This window comes from Eleutherodactylus coqui, chromosome 11, assembly GCF_035609145.1.
Source record: "Eleutherodactylus coqui strain aEleCoq1 chromosome 11, aEleCoq1.hap1, whole genome shotgun sequence".
NCBI lineage: Eukaryota > Metazoa > Chordata > Amphibia > Anura > Eleutherodactylidae > Eleutherodactylus > Eleutherodactylus coqui.
This window is the reverse complement of record NC_089847.1, coordinates 96,642,419-96,652,823: the sequence shown is the minus strand read 5'-3', so window position 1 is coordinate 96,652,823 and position 10,405 is coordinate 96,642,419.

The following is a 10,405-nucleotide window of genomic DNA, read 5'->3' as shown; positions in this document are numbered from 1 at the left end:
CATTTGGAATAGACATGCTCATAACTACCGGTACTATAAAGTTATTATGTTATTTATATGGCAAATGCTGTTAAAAAAAGAAACGAAAGGCAATGCCAAAATGTTTGATTTTGATCATCCTGCTTCACAAAAATGAAATAAAAAGTCGTACGCACCCCAAAATGATACAAATGAAAACATAAACTCATATCACAAGCACTAAGCCCTCATACAGATCCACAGATGGGAAAATAAAACAGTTATGACTCTGAAAACGATGATGGGGGAAAACATTCTACGAAAAATGCTTTTTATTGTCCCAAAGTAGTAAAATAAAAAAAAAACATATAAATTTGGTATTGCTAGAATCATAATGACCCAAAGAATAGGAATAACATAACTGATACCACCTCCCAATCCAATGTCTGATGTCTTCCTACATTCTGATTGAAGCCTGTACAGCTCCAATGTCAGAAGATGTCCAACAGGGTATTCTTACTGTCTATTGCCAGCCACTCCACTGTTGGAGCCTTTCTAGTGCACACACTGGCTTTAGCCAGCAGATGGCACCATTGTATAATAGCAAAAAGAGAAAGCCTTTTAGGAAACCCTGAATGCAAAATTGGATTGGAAGGGTTAACATCATGAGGGAAAAAAACAAAACAATGTCAGAATTAAGGCTTTTTTTTACACCTCAGCTTTTAAAATATGCAGTAAAAATGGTCATTTGAATATGAAAAATGCTTTTCTTGGGCAAAAGTAGTAAAAATATAAAAGTTAAAAAATAAAATAATATATATATATATATATTTGGGATTGCTGCAACTGCACTGACCCCCAGGATAAGGATTACTCCTCACTCAGGCCTCAGTCAGACGAGCATTTTTATGCGTGCATGTTACTTGCGTTTGTGATCCGCATCTATATAGAACCAATTTGCACCTACAAAAGACAGAACATATGGGTGGTAATGGATGTGGTCAAGCGTTTTTATTTTTATGCGCACAGTGCGATCTTTTTTACACGCGAAAAGCGCATGTAAAAAACGCCCGTGTGACTGAGCCCTCATAACGCACGATGGATGGATTAAATAAATAGTAAGCAATGCCTGAATTGTGTTTTTTTTACTATCTTGTCTCCTAAAAAGACACTAAAAAATGTTGTCTGCACCCCAGAATGAGAATGTTGGACCATCCTGCCAAAAACAAGCCCTTACTCAGCATTGTAGATGGAATAATGAAAAATGATGGTTCTCGGAATACGGCATTGGCCCAATAAAAGAGAGACCCAAAATCCAAAAGGTGCCCCCTCACTTTTCAGGTCCGTGTTTGAGTCAGGGTGCGTACTGGGGATATATGTGGGATATCTATGAAAACTGCAGTTTCAGGGTAATAAATATTGAGTTTTGTTTATCTGATAACAATATTACCATTGAAAATTTGCAAGAAAAATAAAATTTTCAAATTTCTCCTCTATTCTGCTTTAGTTTCCGTGAAACATCTAAGGGCTCATGCCAACAGCCCTAACGGAGTCCGCCAGCGGAATATCTCAGCGGAGTCCATCATGGTGCCCCCCAAAACCCTCATACTCACCACTCCGGATCCTCTGTAAGCGTCCTGCCAGGCAGGCTGGCGCGCATGCGCAGTACAGAGCGTGACGCACCGGCAGTGCGGGATGACACGGCCAGCGGTAGGCAGGGACGCGTATTCATGCGATACTTCTGCTGTGCTACAATGGAAGTATAGCGTGACGGCCGGCTCCCATTCACTACAATGGAAGCAGGCTGCACATATTCCAGCAGCAAATAGAGCATGTCACGTTTTCTTTCATGCTGTGGAATTCCGCAGTATGAACACTGAGCTATTAGGTTCAATAGAATCTGATAGCTGCGGGACAACGCTGTGGATTTCCGCCATGTATAACGCGGCAGAAATACGGCCATGGGCATTAGCCCTAAAGAGTTAACATCAAAATAACTTTCTGATGTCCAAAAGGACGCTTTTTAAATGGTACCAACATACAGCGCACATATGGTTAATAGTATTTATTTACTATTTTCCTGCTATGATTATCTGTCTCGCAGATCGAGAATCTCGCTTGAGTTTTTTGTGTTGCGACACACAAAACTTGCATGAAAATAAACTCCATTCTGTTGATTGGACTTATTCACTTGAGCAAGTTTTTCCCTGGCAGCATTGCAGCACGTTCTATCTTTGGGTGCTCTTGTTTTCAGTGGGCTCTTTAACCCCTTAACACTTTCCAATCCAATTTGCATCCTGGTTTTCCTAGGGGGCTTACTCTTTTTCTGCTGTTATACAACAGCGCTATCTGCTGGCTAAAGCCAGTACTGCATGAGGTGACACGTTGGATAGGCTCAGACAGCAGAGAGGCTGGCAATATACAGTAAGAGAACCCCGACAGATGTCTTCCAACATTGGAGCTGTACAGCCTTAAATCATAATTTCTTCAGTGGTCAGACAGTGGATTGGAAAGGGTTAATGACATGGACCCTTTTTTTCCCCTATTTTAGTTTTTTCCTCCCCCCCCTTTAAAAAAATTGTAACTCCTTCATTTATCCATAGACGTCGCTGCATGAGGGCTTGTTTTTGCTGGACGAGTTGTAGTTTTCAATGGTGCTATTAAATGTACCATATAATGCACTAAAAAACTTTTTAAAAATTCTAAGTGAAGTAAAATGAAAAACAAAACGATATTCCGTCATCTTTCAGTGCGTCTTGTTTCTACGGCGCACAAACTGCAACAAAAACAACATGATATCTTTATTCTATGGGTCAGTACAATTGCTACAATACCAGACTTGTATAGGTTATTTTTACTATACTACTCTTTTTTTTTTCAAAGACATTTAATTTTTTTCAATTATTTTCTGCGGTCATCTTGTGCACGCAATAACTTTTTTATTTTTAATAGTTTAGCAAGGGCTCATTTTTTGTGGGATGTCCTGTAGTTTACATTAGTACCAATTCGGAATACATGTGACTTTTGGATAGCTTTTTATTGCATTTTTGCTGGGAGACAGGTTAACTGAAAAAGTGCATTTTTGGAGGGTTTTTTTTTTTTTTCGGACGACGTTCACCGTGCGGGGTGAATAATGTGCTACTTTGATAGATCGGACTTTTACGGATGCGGCGATACCAAATATGTATTTTTCTTTTTTGATTTTGATTTTTTTAATTATAGATATGGCAAAAGAGGGGTGATTTAAACTTTTATTACTTTTTTTTATTTTACAATTAATAAAACTTTATTGATTTTTTTTTAACTTTCCTTTTAAGTCCCCCTGAAGGGCCTACAACATGCGGTGCTTTGATCGCTCCTGCAGTATGATGTAATGCTATAGCATTACGTCATACTGCATTCTGACAGGCAGCCTATCAAGCCACCCCACGGGGATGGCTTGATAGGCAGTCTCTCAAGGCAGCCCTGGAGCCTTTCAGGAGGACCCCGGCTGCCATGAAACCTGGATGGCTCCCCCGGTCTTACCGCGGGGGGGAAGGGGGGCGAACGGGACCCCTGAACATCGTTCGGGGGATTTAAATGCCGCTGAAGAACAGAGCGGTCCAGCTGCGTTCTCCATACCCCGCTCGGAGCACTCGGCTGTATGACAGCCCGGCGCTCCGTGCAGAAAACATCTGGATGCAGAAGACAAGCGGGGACACCGAGACACCGAGAAGTTACATTACATAGTGGTACACTTACTTTTGCAATTAGCATTGAATAATTAAGTTGTGACCCCCTTTGCTTTTCCTATTTAGGAACTAAAAAATGGTCATGCCAAATTTCATGTTTGTATGACACTGGGAGGTTAGGGAATTAGATTAGGTACATTACATATGGGTGGTAATACTTTTGCACTTAGCATTGGATAATCGAGTTTTGATCCCTTTAGTTTTCCTATTTAGGACCTAAAGAATGCTCCTGCCAAATTTCATGTTTGTATGACATCGGGAAGTTAGAGAATTAGATTTGGTAGATTACACAGGGGTGCTAATACTTTTGCACTTAGCATTGAATTTTCGAGTTGTGCCCCCCTTTACTTTTCCTATTTAGAATCTACAGAATGCTCCTGCCAAATGTCATGTTTGTACAACATTGAGAAGTTAGAGAATTAGTGGCGAGTCAGTCAGTGAGTGAGGGCTTTCACCTTTATTTATATATAGATATATAGCCTAATATTATCTTTTTTTCTTGTTGCGATGGGGTACTTAAATGTGATCTCAACCTTCTACAACACCACCAATACTAATCAAAAATTCATTTATCCAATATATATATATGACCGTACAACTGCACGTTCTCAGTATTTCATCCGTATTTTCCTCCATATTCTTTTCAGTTTGCGGGTACGTTATAGATATAAATATAAATGTATCGGCCCGGGGGGGGGGGGGGGGGGGACTTTTTGAAAAAGTGGCATAGCATTGTGTACCTGTCAAAAAGTTTCTAACTTTCTAAGCAAGTTTGGCTTACGTCATGTTTTGCCACTTTATTATGTAAAAAATGGCTTCATAAATCTCCCCCAAAGTGACTTCCATCTACAGTGTAAACTTTCTGAGGATAAAGAGACGCTGCTAGATACTATTGTTACCCCCACAAATGACCCCATTTTAAAAACGACACCCCTTAATGTACTCACTGAGGGGTGTCATGAGTATTGTGACCCCAGAGTTTTTTTCAGGAGTTAATGCAATTTAGAGGAGAAAAAATAAGATTTCATATGTTTGCAAATATGTCATTTTAAAGGCAGTTTTTTTTTTCACATAGTGCGCATAAAAAAGAGGATTTACACCCCAAAATGGATACCCGTGTTTTCCCTGTGTCTATTGTGGCCCTAATCTTCTGTCTGAATGAACAACTGGGCCCAAACCGAAAGGAGCAGCCGGTGGCTTTCAGCACAGATTGTTTGCTTGAAGGTGTTTTTAGCCTCACTGTACACTTGTGGAGCCCTTGAGTGGCCAAAACCATTGAGAACCCCCACAAATGACCCCATTTTGAAAACTTGACCCCTTAATGAATTCATCTAGCGGTGTACTGCATATTTTGACCCCACAATTTTTTAATTAATCTAAGCAAAGCAGAAGGAAAATTACTATTTTCATTTTTTTGGCAATTGTGTTATTTTAAAAACAGTTTTGTTTTGTACAGCACACATGTGAATGAAGACTTGCACCCCAAAATGTATAACCTGGTTTGTTCTGTGTTCAGAAACATACCCATTGTGACCCTAATCTTATGTCTATATGCACAACGGCGCCCAAAAAGAGAGGGAGCAGCCGGTGGCTTTCAGAACAGACATTTTGCTTGAAGGTGTTTTAGGCCCCATTGTTCACTTGCAGAGCCCATGAGTGGCCAAAATGATAGAGAACCCCCACAAATGACCCCATTTTGAAAGCTAGACCCCCTAACGAATTTATTTAGGGGTGTGCTAAGTATTTTGAGCTCACAGTCTTTGAATGAATCTAAGCAAAGCAGAAAAAAAAATCACGATTTTTATTTTTTTGGCAATTGTGTCATTTTAAAGATAGATTTTTTTTGTACAGCACATATATGAATGAAGACTTTCACCCCAAAATGAGTCTCTCTGTTTGTCCTGTGTTTAGAAACATACCCATTGTTGCCCCAGTCTGCTTACTGGACACATGACTAGGCCTATAATAGAGGAAACAGCCTTTGGCTTTCAGGGCACAACTGAATAAATTCCAGGTCCCATTGCCCACTTGTTGAGCCATCAAGTTTGTAAAACAATAGAACGCCCCCCACTAATCACCCATTTTGAAATCTAGACCCCTTAGCCCTTTTATCTATGTGTGTACTGAGGATTCTGACCCAAATCATTATAATGCAGGTGAAAAAAAATACAATTTAATTTTTTTCACAAATGTCATTTTCATGATAGTTTTCTTTGTTTGAATCAAGGAAATCTGGGAAGACGCACCCCACATTTTATAGCACTAGTTCTTTTGTGTTCGGCAATACCCCATTGTAGCCCCAATCTGCTTACAGGACACATGGCTAGGCCTATAATGGAGGGAACACCCATTGGATTTCAGGGCACAACGGAATAAATTCCAGACCCCATTGCCCACTTGTGCAAAAAATAAATTGACTCCCTAAAAAGAATCTCCCCCTCTTTTTGGCGTTCCCTCAATCTTAGATAAAAGTGATAATATAAAACTGTGTGGTAGGTCTGAAAACAGGAGTAATTACGGAGGCCTGGTTGGGATGGGCACATGGCGCAATAAAACTGGGTATCCCTCCTCCACCTATGCTTTCTGCAATCTCAGTGGCAGGGATGGGGTGCAGAAAGTGGCGCTATGTGAGGCTTCATAAGCTAGCTGAGGTGCCACGGTCTTAAACAGAAGGCGCTCGACAAGCTGCTCCTGGAGCTGCAGGAAGGCGAGCGTTCCCGGGGCTTCTTGTAAATTACATATTACAGGTAGCGGTTTGAATAATGCTGGGCTCACACAGTGGTATGTGGAATCTGCTTGCGGAGGCCCACAGTGGATCCCAGTTGTGAGCCTGGCCATGGCCCTTCGTATATACTGTGCCTAACTGCGTACTCACACAGGCGGTTATGCGCAGTATACCTTTTTGGTTTGTTTATATTTCCGCGCCGTAGCTTAGCGATGATGCAGGTCCCTGTAGCCCATGCACAATATAATTGGGTATGCGTTGCTGGTATATCCATGACCATAGGCCACAATGGACTCTTATGTCGCGGATATCAGAGATAAAATTGAACACGTTGGGTTCGTTAACATTTAAAAAATTTTATTTGATCTGGGGACCGCACACTGCGGCACCCGATGACAGCTCCCGGCTCTCGGGTACCTCTGGTAGCTGATAGCCGTGAGCTATCACACTGCAGCACCCAATGACAGCCCCAGGCTCTCGGGTACCTCTGGTAGCTGATAGCCGGGAGCTGTCACACTCGCAGACCCCGGGGCTTTATTCTACAGAGCCAACGTGTTTTTACAGCCCTGTAGAATGACGCCCAGAGACCCAGTGATGCACACATCCGCAGTGAAGGAAATAGAAGACCCGGACGGATGAGCAGAAGATCCGCATTGTCCTCAATCGCGGCACGATTGGATTCCACTGCAGACTTCCGCATGTGGAATCCGATCTGCTCGTGGTCATGTAGCCTAAGGCACTACGACTATGTTAGAGAGGGCAAAAGCAGCATGTTATTTATTAGCCAGACGGGCAGGGATGTGTTGATATGTACGTCTGTACTGTGATGTATTATAATAGTGCGAACATTATGTTAATTTTGCTGTCTGTTGTTACTGTAATAAAGATGGATTTATGGACTTTTACCAAACATCTGGCCTGGATGTGGGTTACTGAGGTGCGACCACCCAGATGGTGATGCCAAGAGCTCAATACCCCCAAGTTGCCACAATATGCTCTAGACAAGTTTTAAGATTTACAGACAATAAATTACACTCTTTGTCAAAGAAAAATCCCGCCTGTAGAAAAAGTTGCCATTTTGTTGCAAAACTCGGCATGCAGTTACATCTCAGGCAGATATGCAAATGATTAGCGTTGTTGGGTGACCAGATGAGGCCCTAAAAGTGGTTGAACCCTTGGGCTATAAAAAAGCTCTCAGAGGCTACTTGTGTGCAGTGGACCTCTTTTTCCCTTGTTGACCACTAGACATGCTACTACGACGCAATCAAATAGATTCTGTACACTTAACAGTGTGCATGTGTGTATATGTATGTGTGTATAAAATATACCAGCTAATCAGAAGGCAGCAACAATATGTATTGGAAGTGTTTTACAGTCACTTACCCTCATATTCCATACCCCTTCTTCTTTTTCCACCCACCCCCAAAAAATAAAGACTCGTGATGCTGAGTTAGGATGATAAGTGAAACGGCCATAGCAGTTACTTTATTAAACAAATAGCAAAATTACCAAATATTTCCAAATAAAACAATACCCATAAAGTTATTATGCAGACGAGATGAACTGACAGTAACCAAAGAAGTTATGGATTGTAATCAACTCACAGTATGTGGTAAAGAGCCCCCCATTTGTATAATGACAAATCGGGGGATGACTAGTCTGGCAGAGGTACTGCCTGACTCATTAGAGCCAGTTCCCCAGGACTGCCCAGGTGGAATCCCAACCACTGATAGATGACTTAGTAACAAGGGACGACCATAACTTCAACAGGCCCTTGATCCACCTTACAAATCACAAACCGTGACCTCCTCCACGCAGTTACCATGACAAGTCTCACTCCCAACCCTCACCTGCTGCTTAGAAAGCACTGATGAACAGAAAGGGCAGTCGGGAGGGCTGCTTGTTCTTCTAAACCCTGGCTGGAATGGCAGATACTTCCTAGGCTTCCAAAAGGTAGTCTTGCTGCCTCCCTACCCCTTATCACCTTACACGATCCACTGCACTCCCCACCTCTGTCATCTGCCAATATGCACAACCCCTTGATTGCCTTGGGTGCTGCTCTCATCACCCGTGGAAAACACCTGACTTTTCTGGGGAAAGTTGTAGCCGCTGAAGCATTTCCCCTACAGCGGTCCTGGACAGGAGATGTAACATAGCACGGCCATTTATGTGAATGGCCATCTTGTAATACCAGAAAACATAAGCTTTGGCAGAACAGTTTTGCTTTTAATGAGCATCTCTCTTTTCTAAGTTATTGAGTAAGGTCCGGAGCGAAACAAGTATAAGGTGCATAAACAAGGGTTTTACTCTTAGCACAACCCCTTTAACCCTTTCCAATCCACTGTTTGACCTCTGAAGACATTATAATTTAAGGCTGTACAGCTCCGATGTTGGAAGACGTCCGTCAGGGTTCTCTTACTGTATATTGCCAGCCTCTCTGCTGTCGGAGCCTATCCAACGTGTCACCTCAAGCAGTACTGGCTTTAGCCAGCAGATAGCGCTATTGTACAAAGGCAGAAAAAGAGTAACCCCCCTAGGAAAACCAGGATACAAATTGGATTGGAAAGTCACTATGGCCATTGAGGAATGGAAAGAGGACGTACAAGATTAGAAAGCAGGCTCATCTTTTTTTATTCACAAAAAGCACCATTTTTGCCATCGGTTGTGTCTAATGTTGTTGCTCATGCCCATTCACTTTAGGCCACTTTCACATGGCCGACAAAATCGCACGATTTTCTCACAATGTGATAGTGCTACAAATCACATGTATGTGAAGCCCATGCTTTCAAATGGGTTTCTTCACATTTGCGATGTTTTCTCTGATGCGATGTTGCGAGGAAACAAAAATCGTGGCATGCTATATACGGATGCGATTCGCGATTTTTTTGTAGCCCATGTTTTCCTATCGAGCTTTTGTTTGTGTTGCATCGCAACGCATGAAATCGCGGCTTTTGTGTGATGCAATGCGACTTTAACATTAGAAAGCTCTACACTAATTTTTAGATATTTTCAGGGGGCTTGAAATATAAGCCCTACCCCGAAAATAATCCCTATCTGCATTCCTTAAAAAAAAACATTACCTAACAGACGCGATCCAGGTCCTCCACTGGTCTCCTTCGCTCTGGCACACTGGCTTGCAGTCCTCAGCACATCACTTCTTGGTTAAGAGGTTTATAAACCCTGCCTCCAGAAAACGATGGCTCTAATTGGTTCTCAAGCATCACAGCCCAACCACCGCTCAATGAACCAATGCGAGATTTTTTTTCGTGGCAAATCGCTGTCGCTCATGTGAAAGAGGCCTTATAGTAAATTATTTTGCATGCATATCAAATGGAATCTAGATGCAATGCTTCAATAGGGCCATGCTACCACGGCATCCAATGGAATGAGCACATTGTTTTCTCACCTGATTCATATGGAACCTGACAGAAAAATCCTACATATGAAATTAGAGTCATGCAGAAGTACAGAACCAGCCCTGTATGAGTGTCTTATTATGTCTCCATATCAGGGCAAAAACAGAAGAAATTATGCGCAACTATGTGCTCGTTGCTACGGAGCGTAGTTGCGCATAAACAGGGTTTTTTTTAACCTTCTCTGACTTTTCAAACTCCGTTCTAGTGCGTGTGAGTTTGAAAAAAACAGCGGGAAGATAGGTCCTGTCCTATCTTTCCCACACGTAGTTAATGGAACGTATCACTTGAAGGCTACAGAGAACCATATTGCAGCTGTGTGCACAAACCCAAAGGAGGAGCTCACAGAGAGCTTTTATGTTTGTTTCTTGGACGTAATGAGAACATGGCCACAAAGTCATAACTGTCAGGGTGGCTTCACACGTACAGTTGTGTGCACAAAAACACGCTTCTATTAGAAACATTGGTTCCCTGTAGTGTGTTCACATATCCGTGTTTTACAGGCGTGCAAAACATAGGACCTGCAAAACATAGGACATTCGTTCATCGTAGGTGTGGCAGAGGATCACGATGTTCTC